This window comes from Chroicocephalus ridibundus, chromosome 3, assembly GCF_963924245.1.
Source record: "Chroicocephalus ridibundus chromosome 3, bChrRid1.1, whole genome shotgun sequence".
NCBI lineage: Eukaryota > Metazoa > Chordata > Aves > Charadriiformes > Laridae > Chroicocephalus > Chroicocephalus ridibundus.
Window position 1 is genome coordinate 79,102,107 of NC_086286.1, and position 11,436 is coordinate 79,113,542.

Genomic DNA, 11,436 nt, shown 5'->3' on the forward strand with positions numbered 1-11,436 from the left:
CGCCGCCGCCGCCGCCGCTGAGGGAGAGCTGCTCGCCAGGAGCCGGCCCTCGCCCGGCGTCCGAGAGGGACGGGGGTTTTACCTCTTCGGCAACGCTCCGCTGCCGCCGGCCGTCCAGATAGGTGGCATGGCAGCCACGGCTCGAGCAAATAGGTAAACGCCACTGTGTAGATATGCTGTCTGGAGAGGAAAAAAAATAAATAATAATAATAAAAAATACGAGGATGCGGCTGTTGGGCCTGGCACAGGGGAGGTGTAATGGCCTCTTCTCCTTTGCGAGATGCAGCCCGAGGAAAACGCAAGCCCGGCGTGAGGCGGGTTGGAGACCTGCGGTGCCCCCCCCAAAATTGCGCGGGTCGCTCCCCGCCATGCTACAGCCTGTCACCACCGGGCCTGTCCTGAAAGCAGACTGTCATCTGTCCGAGCTCTGGTGTTTAAGAGCTGCCACAGCATTGTGGAACAAACAGAAATCAGTTACATTCCGAAGTCAGAAAATTTTTTAACTCCTTTCACATGCTACCAAGCTTCCGAGCTTGAAAGGAGAACGTAGAAATCTACTTTGTTGTCAGGCTGTAATAGCATTTCTTAAAACATTTCTGCTTGGTTACTGTTTAGTGCTTTGCACCCCCCATATATTTCTGACTTGTTTCTTTCCCCTACCTGCAATGTGTTAATATGTTGCCTGAATATCCTAAAGATGTCGGTGTGCGTACTCAAAAGGCAAATGTGTGTGGAAGAACTGTAGGCAAAACACAGAGCAGGGTTGAGATATTTCTTGGATTTAACGTCGGTTTCTGGCTCAGCCTACAGTGTAGAGCAAGGTGATGAACTTTCTGCTGTGCTGCTTTTCTTCCCCTCTTCCCCAATCATCCACAAATTAAGAACAAAACTTATGTCACAGTTTTGCTGGGGAGATTTATTTTTTTTTAAGATAAAAAATTCCTACGCAACATGAATTATCAATTATTGTAGGAGAAGCTGCAAATACTTACTATAGAGGCCCTGGAAAAAGTAAAAATAAAAATCAAAAGAATCTTTTTATTCTTCCCTGAAATGAAACCACTGAGTTATCAGCAATCTGAGGTGCATGCCTGTTTATGGCTTTATGATATGATGAAGTTTGTGTCAAGGTTTCTTTCCCTTTGAGAGAGGGGAGCCTGTAATAAATCCTTCCCCCTCTATGTTTCTGTTTCCTCCTTTTTCCTTACCTGTTATCCCTGTCCGTGAAGGATGAGGACTGTGAAGCCTTGTTTCCCCTTCTGTTGTTGCAGGACTCCTTGGATGAAAGCGAAATAAGTGCTGGGAACGTTCGGTGATGTACGTGGGAGGAAGGCACAAGCCACCAAGGCCCCGTTCCCTCCATCTTGAGCCTTCCATGGTGATTTGCAGCAGCACAGGGAAGTATGAAGCACTGAGGGACTGAAGTCAGTGTTTAAATCTCACTTCACTTAAACGTAAATGGCTGTAGAAGGCTCGGATCGATGAAGGACGAGGGGTAGAATAGCAGAAGTACTTAAGGTGCCTCTTTTAAAAGTTCTCTTTTGAGTATTTAAAGATGAAGGAGTTATTTAGAAAAGATGACTCTCCACATGTGTTCATGTTTACATGTCCTAATAGAAGATGATGGTACGCATTATCTTACATGCTAGATACATCTTGGGTGAATCTGTATCACCTTACTGATTTCAGGGGAGCTGTATTGATTTAAGTTAGTTAAGAAACTAACTCAGTTAAGTTTTAAATAATTGGAATGATATTCTCCCTCTCTTTCCGTCAGATTTGCCCTTCATGTTACTTGTGTTTCATAATCCTCCTAGCTCTCCATTTCATCATTACAAGACCAGCATCTCTATTGAAAAAAAAAAAAGAGGAGAAAAAAATACCCCTTAAAAGATAGTCTTTTTACAATCTGATCTTTATTTTCATGTTAAAATACATTTAGGGCACAGGCTCATCCTATTTTTTTTAATAGGCCGGTTTTGTTTCATTTACTTACACTGGCATTTTTTAAAGCTAGAAGCTCTCAGGAAGAGAATGTGTTCGATGCACCAGAACCCGTTAGGGTTTTGATAAAAGACATGATATCATGAGTAACATCTCCACTTCTGTTATTCTTCTTATGTAGTAGTGACAAGATTGAATCACCATTTTTAGCTATTCTTCAGCAGAACTTGTAATCTATCAATGTGTCAGCTCAACAGCAGTTTTCTCTTCACACTAATGTGAACCAGAAGGTCCAGCTATCACTGATTTTGACAATTTTATTTTATCTGAGATTGTGTGTATTGCAGAAGTTTGAAGAAAATGAATTATAGGACCTATTATATTTTCCTAGAGATGTGCAAAACATAAAATATGTCATCTAAAACATTTTAAACTCATTTGTACTGGGTAACATTCCTAAGTTAGGTGTTTCATAAGCCTTAAGCTATAAGCACTAGAAAATATTTGTGTGATAGATAACAAGTATAAGATCAAATGTGGGTCCCATATTTTTTTGAATGCCTCGGATTGCCCTCTGTGTTGTTACATAATGCATCATAAAGAAATACGTGCCTTCATTCTCTTTAAATCACTCTGGCATGGATAGTGCTAAGCCTTCCTTCAAGTCCTCGTTATGCAAGTCCTTGCTACTGTTAATAGCTGTCAGCTCGGCATGGTTACTTAAAAAACAAGGTAACCGCAGAGTTTTTGTGAAGCTCTTGCATTTCTGGAATTTACAATGAGTCAGTTCCAGGTGCTTTGCTCCCGTTCTCAACTGTAAACTAAATTATTATGAACAAACAGGGTTTTCCCTGTTAGAAGAAAGTCCCATTCATTCCCCTGAATCACAAGGTAATCTGTGGTTTTTTTGTTTAGTTGCGTCTATAAGCATTTTATATTATGAGTATCTGAATGCACTCCTCCAGTGTCAAAATACAATGGAATAGACCAGAATACAGTAATATTTTGAATGATTGTTGAAAAATGCAGGCATATGACTAAGTACTGAAAAAATACGTAGCATAGTAAAAATCCACGACCAATCTAGCAAAGCTATTAGATAGCAAAAAATCCACGTAGGTATTAAGTACTATTATTTAAAGCAAAATCTGTGTTTTACAGTATAAGCAGCATTCAAGTGAAATTGATGAGACATCTGTATATAACAGAAAGACTCATTTTTTAAAGCTATGATGTTATGACGTTCTGTATTTCTTTACTTGGGAAGTGGAATTTTCCTTGTCTTTTCGTAAAGGCATAAAATTAACAAGAAGCCCTTCAGAGAATTAGGTGCACTCCTGGTTTGTGTTTTTTTCCTCTATCAAACATAGAGATCATTGACGAAAAAAAAATGCGGAGGAACCTATCTGGGTTTTCCAATATCATGGAGATCTTTCCAAGTAGCCTGTCATTTAACAAGGCCTCGATTTTAAAGATACTGAAATAGGACTATCTCAAAATTTGTAATACTGACTATATAAAGCAAAATTTTGCTCTCAGTTTATACTCGTAGAAGTATGCAAGTAGTAACTCGGTGATGTGTCACCAGGAAAGGAGGGTTTTGTTTCATATTCTATTAACAGATCTATTAGTGTAACAAACCTCTATTGCTTTTTTACATTTTTTTACCTTTTTGTTGCTCTTGTAAATTTGGGGTGCTAGCTTACTTGTTTTCTTCCCTTCTCCTACTAGTAATTGTTTTTAAAAGTTCAACTATATTCTGTTCAGGTTTTGGTACGACACATGGAAAATATTTCTTTTTTTATTCCTTTTGCAAGCAGTAGGTTGGTGGGAGGAGGTCTGCACTGTAAAATAGTATACCTACTAAATTGTACTCCAGTGGGAGATTAAAGAAGAAAGAGCAGAATGGCTGAGACAAGTCGTTTGTCACAGATGTTCATGCAGTTCTGTGTTTTCTTTTAAGCTGGATTCATCAAACATGATAAGGAGTAATTTCTGTCTGATATGAAGTCCCTATCCAAGGAGACTAAGTGGGTTAAGTTTAAACTGTGGTTTGAAAATACAGGGAAATGTTACTGGGCTCTCGACAGCTTGATTCAGTAGCCAAAGTGGACGCAAGGACGTAAATTGGAGAATGCTATTTTTGCAGTGTCTAAAATGCATCAGTTCAGAAGTAAGAAGGAAAATGCATCACAAATATATTACTATGGAGCAGAGTTACTTTAGCTACATGATACTTTTGCCTATAAAGCACAAAGGTTTTACCATAAATGTCTGAATACGTAGATTATAAAGGGTACCGATGCTGCCGGAGAGCAAGCATGAAATGTTGATGTGATAACGTCTCATACTTAAGTGGCATTTACGGACTGCTTCTACAGTATTTCATAAGTTTATAAAATAAGTTTAGTAATAAAACTTAGTGAAAATGCACGAGATAAGCACTAGTGTAATAATTATTTCAGTTTTTTTAGATAGACTGATTATCATATTTAATAAAGTAGAATAAGAATGAGAAGGCCCAGAACTAAGCTTACTTTAAATGGGGGATTTAAAAAAATGAATATCAGACTCATTCTTATTTTTTATTAGTTACTATCTCTTTTAATATTTTTTTCCCTCTTGTAAGTTCCTATCTGTCTCTCTTCCTTCAGAAATACTATGCCCCTGCCCCGAAAGGGAGAAATATAATGGCCACAATTAGCTTCCGTTTACTGGAGCAAAATGATTTTTTCCCAAACTGAAATATATGCATTAATTTGCTAGACTTCCAGCTATTTTTACCTACGTTGTTTCTGAGAAATGGATAGTGATGTCCATTTTAATGCAGCTTACTGCAGTATAGCAGCTGTAATCTAGCGTTTTTCTCCTTGGTAGTCAGATATACAGAATTGTTGGCCTGTTTGCTTTTAAGTACCTGAAAGCCGTATCAGAAAAAAACCATTTTTGATACAATAAGTTTGGCTTTTCAGTCTGTACTTCCTTTTGAGTTTTCTAAGTAAATGCTACATAGACTGATTATCAGAAAAATCGAGGCTTACATAATCAAGCCATACATTTTTCTGCTGCCTCCCTTCCCCCACTTAGCCTTCATTTTACTCTGAAAAATGAAACATTTTGAATAGAAAATTACTATGGGATACTGATTATATACACATTTTTGTGAGACTGCATAGCTAAGCTATTCGTATGTATTTAGTAAAAGAAAGCAATAAACAACATTTTCAAACCTTGAGATGGCTAAACCATAAAATTATAGTAATCGTTAAATACAACTTGTACCTGGCTGTGTAGCATTGACTCTTTTTTCTTTGCATGGGGGATTTGGGTACTTCTATATATTCCTTATTCAGCATAAGAAAAATAAGAACGTCGTACCCCGCTTTTTTTACTTGTCGTAAAGCTGATGCTCCCTCGTAAGGCAGTTAGTTTTAATACCCAGCTTTCAGAGGATGAGCAGTGATTGTTGTTGGCAAAATATATAGCAAATGAATCAAAACTCTGTCCTGTTAGAATAATTACAAATTGAATTAATTACAAAGAATAATATTAAAATGTTATCAAAATATGTTAACATGAACTCTTACCCATAGGTGGCAGTCAGCTTTCACTGTAGTAGGGATGCCAAACTTTTGGTTCACTGGTATTCATACTTATGCTGGAATAATGTTGATAGCTCTGCGTATGTGCATGTACGTAAGTATATACACATCTGTGTGTTGGGAGAGGGGGAAGGAGGTAAAATTTACCCTAAAATAAATTAGTAATTAGGACGATGCTGAATTTGCTGTCTATGAGCAAAAGCAATTATCATATTCTGGACAAAAGATCCGGGTATTATTTTTTAAAACCACACAAACGATTTTTTATCTGTCCATTGCTGGTGCTCATCTAAAATAAGTGATAATTCAGAAACATGCAGGTGCCCCTGGAAATTGAGCAGAGAGGTAAGTAACTCGCCAGCCTTAGAGAACATGACCCCGTACCGTGCCCAATCCTCCAAACTACATTTCTGTTTCGTCACCCCTTATCTGCAGATTACAGAAGCGCTGCAGTGATGACACTCTGCCCTGGAAACCCCAGCAATAAGCTCCCTTAAACATCGAGCAAATGCAGAAAAGGTGCCTGGCGTGAGGGTGTCCTTTTAGCCACAGAGAGGGAGCAAAACCTCCGCTGGGGTTCCCCTTCTCTTTGCAGAGCTGCCATTGACACCCGTGGCAGGGGAGCCCCACGCAAGGGGAGGACGCTGCCTGCGAGAGCAGAGATCCGCTCCGGTTTGCCCTCAGCTTCTTTAGGGCTTTCTGAGGTTTACGGGGATTTCCTTTCGCAGTATCGCTAAGGAGGCACTTGGGACCCCACCAAAACTGGAGGGGATGGAAGGAGCTAATAAGGCCAAGTCGTCTCAGTCTGAAACAAACAGAACTTGGGAAACTGCACACGTGGCGTACTAAGACAGTAGAGCTCTTACGGGAAAAGAAGACTGAAAACTTGACATTCAAGAGTAGGTAAAGTCATATTCTTTTTACTATTACAGCTACACTGGCACTCTTTTCAGTTAAGGTTAATCTAATGTCTCAAGGTAAGCCACTGTACACATTTAGCAGAGGTCAGGAACTAGTGTTTTACAAAATGGAAAATTGGAAAAATACACAATTATGTGTTGCTACTACAATGTTTCACTGTGATGCAAGATTAAGGGCTCAGAATAGAGTGGAATGGCGGAGTATTATTAAAACAGAAGGCCTAATTCTCCTTATGCAAGAGTCGCAGCAACACACATCGTTGTATAAGCCAAAGCAGTCAGTATGATTTCGTAGTCAAAGAGGGTATTTCCACATACATGCCACCACGACGTGACTAATTAGATGCTTGCATATACACAGACCCATTTGTTCCCCAACTGTAATAATCGGGAGGATTGCGCTCCACGTTAATTTACACTCTTGTGTAACACTACTGAATACAAGATAGCAGGTGATGATAAACTGACTGGTGACAAACGTGTACATTTTGCATGAATTTTGAAAACCAAAGCTTTTGTAGTCAGCTCTGACCTTGACGTAGGCAAGACTGGAGAAGACCTCCTCAGCCCCAGGGCCATCTATCGCGTCTGTGGCCCAGCTATTGCAGGCAGCCGTGTTGCACTCTTCACCTTGCTTGCAGAGAGATCAGACTCCATCTTGAAGCTACCCACCCTTGTCATGAGGTTGCTCCTCATTTTCTGTTCCTCTGAATAGTTAAAGATTTCGGATCATGTGTATTCAGCACCACCCTCGTGTTCTGTGGGGTCTTTGACTTCAATTTAAAGAGCATTGCTCTCTCCTGGTATAATCACAGAATGGTAGGGGTTGGAAGGGACCTTTGGAGATCATCTCGTCCAACCCCCCTGCCAGAGCAGGGTCACCTAGAGCAGGCTGGACAGGAACACGTCCAGGCGGGTTTTGAATGTCTCCAGAGAAGTAGACTCCACAACCTCTCTAGGCAGCCCGTTCCAGTGCCCTGTCACCCTCAAAGAAGTTTTTCCTCATAAAGTCCCTTCCAGTCTGTCACCCCTTGAGCTTTCGTAGGTTAATGCCAAAACCTGCTCCTCCTCAGTTCAGCCAAAGCAGCCATGCCATACCTGTCCTAGAGGAGGATGCCTTTCCCCCACCATTCCTCTAACTCTCCTTTGTACCTTTTCCACTTCCAGTAAATCTCTTTTAATGTGCAAGGTTAGAAGTAGACATAGTACTCCAGATAAGATGTCATTGGGGCCTCTCATGGTGGCATTAATATCTTCCTATCCCAGCTAGATATACAATATTCTGATATTTTTTAAACTTGTGTATTCAGAACTACCTGCTATCAACATCTCACAGGCCATCTCACCCAACATACCCTTTTTTTATGGATGTTGATAGCAAAAGGTCTTGTTAATTGTTCCTAGTTTATGACGGTGAACTTTGCTCTATTATACTAGTATTGCATGGCAAGGGTGTCAAAAGGCTTTTTATAAGGAGAGTGTCATCAGTTTCATCCAAGGCACGGGCTTCCCGTGAGTTTTCTGGCGCGTCTGGATTTGTTCAGGAATCTCCACGCTTTGCACGACTATAGACGTGAGCTGGCACATGCACATGATACGGCACAGGGCTTTACAGGTGAGCTACCTTGGCTCATGAAACAGGGTTGTCTCTGGTGTTACGTTACCCCGGCCACATCACGGTATGTTATGTCAGGTGAGCCTTCAGAAAGTCGTCCAGTACTTCGGGCTTGGTGTCCTGCACTGGCTTCAGTTGACAGCTCTGGGAGCAAGAGACCAAATTCTGAAATATTTTTCCAGGATCAACAGAGGAGATGGACTGAGTGTCACATTATATTGTTTCTATTGATCTTGTAGGTTAATCTGCAGTTTACAGGTTATGCCTGTGAGATTGAAGGGAAAATGGGATGTACGGGAGTTGTGTGGCACTCCTGAATAACACATAACCCCCCCCTTTTTTTTAATAGAAGAATATGGAGGGTTTTGGTGGTTCTGTTTCTGGAAGCTAAGTAGCATTATGACTGTCTCTAATTAAACAAGCAAAAATCTGTTTTTCTTTCTTCTCTTTGTCTTCTCTTGGAACTTTCTGTACGAAATGTGTGTTGTGGCATTTTTGTGTAGCAATTTTATTTGATATGTTTTACTTCTGTGCCTGCAGGACAACTAAGAAACTTGACCATTGTGGTTTATCTTTATAATGAAAATACCATCCCGAAGAAATTTTGCTGGGTTTGGTGTTCCAGCATACCGACTTCCAGCATACTGAGTCAAGCCCATAGTGTAAAGTGACTTTCGTGCCCTTTGTTATACGATATTTTAGCCCCCCCCTCTTTGTGCAAGCAGTGCCCCAGCTTTGTGTCATCAGTTGATCCTTCCTCGGTTAAGGTAGTCAATGAAAATAGTTCGTAAGATCTATCTGGGATCATTCTTTAAGGAAGTCCACTGTCAACTTCCCTTTAGCCAGAGACTTCCCCTTCAAAACTACTTTGCAAGTTTTTATTCATATGAAGAGTTAATTTAGTAATTGCTGTCTTCCTTAGTTTAATTTTTTTTTTTTCAAGTAGCGTACTAACAAATGTTTCCCTGAAATCCAATCATATTAGGTCAACTCATTTCCTTGATGTAAAAAAAGTAGGGTTTGATGTTTGTTTTTTTTTAATGTCTGGCTAGTGTGCCATAATCTATTCTTAGGAAAGCTTTGTGGTGTTTTTTCTTATTTTCTATTTATCCAGTTTTATCCTGTGCTTCCTTGTGTCCAAGTTCTTGGTGGGCAGTCCCAAGTTTTTCGCCTTTTAAGCTCTGATTGATTACTTCAAAATCCTATTTAAGAAGGCTGCTCTTCCACGTGGATTCAAAGACCAATCTGTACAAGTTTTCCCAGCCAGAAATTAAGAAAGGCAGAATGAAACTAGTTTGGGTTTTTTTTGGTCATTTCACCTCCATCTAAAGGATTCATGAAGAAGCTCACTCAGAGATGGTGATAAAACATGGGTTTTCTTGGAGTCGTCAGCATGTAGCTGAGAAGACCATACACATAAGAGCCTCAAAATCCTGCAATTTACTGCTCCAAGATGTTCACACTTGGAGGGCTCATCATATCTTAGGACATCTCTAAAGTCCTTAGAAGAAAGTTAACATAGCTAAACGACTTGGTTAAGGTTGCTACAAGTTAAAAGGCATCTTTAAAAAACCTGATATTATACCCAAATGAAGAAAACAGAAAAAAAAACAAAACTATCTATCTGGTAGATTATATGTGTAAAAACACAACTAAGTGTATAAAAAGATGAATTTGAGGAAAAAACTCACTGTCTCACATGACAAAAATTGTTATCGATGGCTCTAGAGAAAAATACAGGTAACTACAGAGCATTAGGCCTGATGACCAAGCCAGGTGAACTGGTTAAAGAAAAGAATTAGTGAACAAATGGGTAAGTAAATGTGACGTGGGGAAAGAAACGGGCAGCTTTTGTGAAGGGAAGCGATGCCTTGCAAGTCCCTGTGTACGGGGAGAGGAGAGCTGGTCAATACCCCCACAAGAAATTAAAAAACGCATTCGACATCTTTTAGCAGAGGCTCTCAGAGAAATTAAGCTGCACGGGCAAAGAGGCAGCTTCTCCTGCGGAGAAATAGCACATGGAAAGATGGGCAGCGAAGGACAGAAAGGAGCGCTCACCTGACATAGTGGTGGGAGACAAATAGCAGAGCCCCTCGACCAGCATTAATTAATTATACAGCAAGCTCAGAAACGTTCTGGGAAGGGGCGTGAATACAAGTTGCAGAGATTACTGTCAGCGCGAAGACAGGAGGAGAGGGGACACCGTGAAGGTGAGTGACCGGGCAACAAAACAGCAGATGAACCTCGGTGTAGGTGACTGCACTGTGTTGGATGGATGGTGGGGTCTCAGCTGGCTGCTGCCCCTCCGGAGCAGCCTCCTGGGTCTGTAAGAGACGCTTCCACAACAACATCAATACGCTGCTTGGCAGTGGTTCAAAAAGCAAGCAAAATGTTAGGAATTACAAGAGAAAGGGACAGGGAACAAAACAAAACAAAACAAAAAAAAATACCATCCAAACCAAACATGATTATGGTGCTGCGCAAAACTTTTCTACCACTTCCCAAGTCTTGCACACGCTTCTCTGGCCTGGCTGCCTTTAGCATAAATGCATAGCAACGTGCGTGTTTAAAAAACATTGCAAAACCAAAGCTAGAAAGCCAGTATCAGCCGAACAAACAAAACCCACTGTGCTAAAAGAAAGCAACAGTTTGCTTCACAGGCTTCTCCCCCCACCTTCAGAAAAGGCCAAGAGGAAATGAAGCAATGTAAGGGGATAGCCGTGGCACTGCTGGAAACATGCTAAAGAGCGATGGAGGCGAGTATGTAGAATAGCCTGATGATACTTTCACCCTTATTTGCACCTCTCTTCCCTTATTTTATCCTTCTAGATCTAATCTATTAAGAAAGCAGTAAAGAAATTATTACAATGCTGCGCTAAAAATCACTAGTGAGCAGGAGAGAGCCAGGACTGTAACACACACAGAGACACAAAACACTGGGAAGAGAGAGATGCGATGGCAGACGCTGTTGACGTGGTTTCCTAGATGAGGCAACCGGGAGTACCTCAGATATCAGGGTTATTTAATATTTTCATTAATGACCCTGTACCAACAACACAACCCACGTGTGAACTGCACTGGAGAAACCTGCCAACAAGGCAAGAGCTGGGAATCGCTGTCGGTACCGAAGGACTAGGCTGTCACGGTGGAAGTGAACGGCTGTGTCCACTGCCTTAATAAAAGCAGGTAAAAATGTAATTAAAATAACATGCCTGCACGCTAAGGAACTAGTAGGAGCTTCAAGTACAGATGGAAGCTTACAAGTGAGACTCTCCAAGACAGACATGATGGTCCGTGAAGGCCACGGGATGACCCTGCGGAGCACAGGAGTGATGCAGCTGGGAAAGGAGCAAAC

The 11,436-nt window shown here is 40.9% G+C and overlaps 1 long non-coding RNA gene across 1 annotated transcript; it reads left to right on the forward strand.

Annotated features, from left to right (window-relative positions):
* The first annotated feature begins 17 nt into the window (after window positions 1-17).
* On the forward strand, window positions 18-10,704 carry LOC134513322 (uncharacterized). Its single transcript, XR_010070379.1, has 2 exons — window positions 18-153; window positions 1,272-10,704. It is a non-coding gene; the product is annotated as an uncharacterized LOC134513322 (long non-coding RNA).
* Window positions 10,705-11,436: the final 732 nt, after the last annotated feature.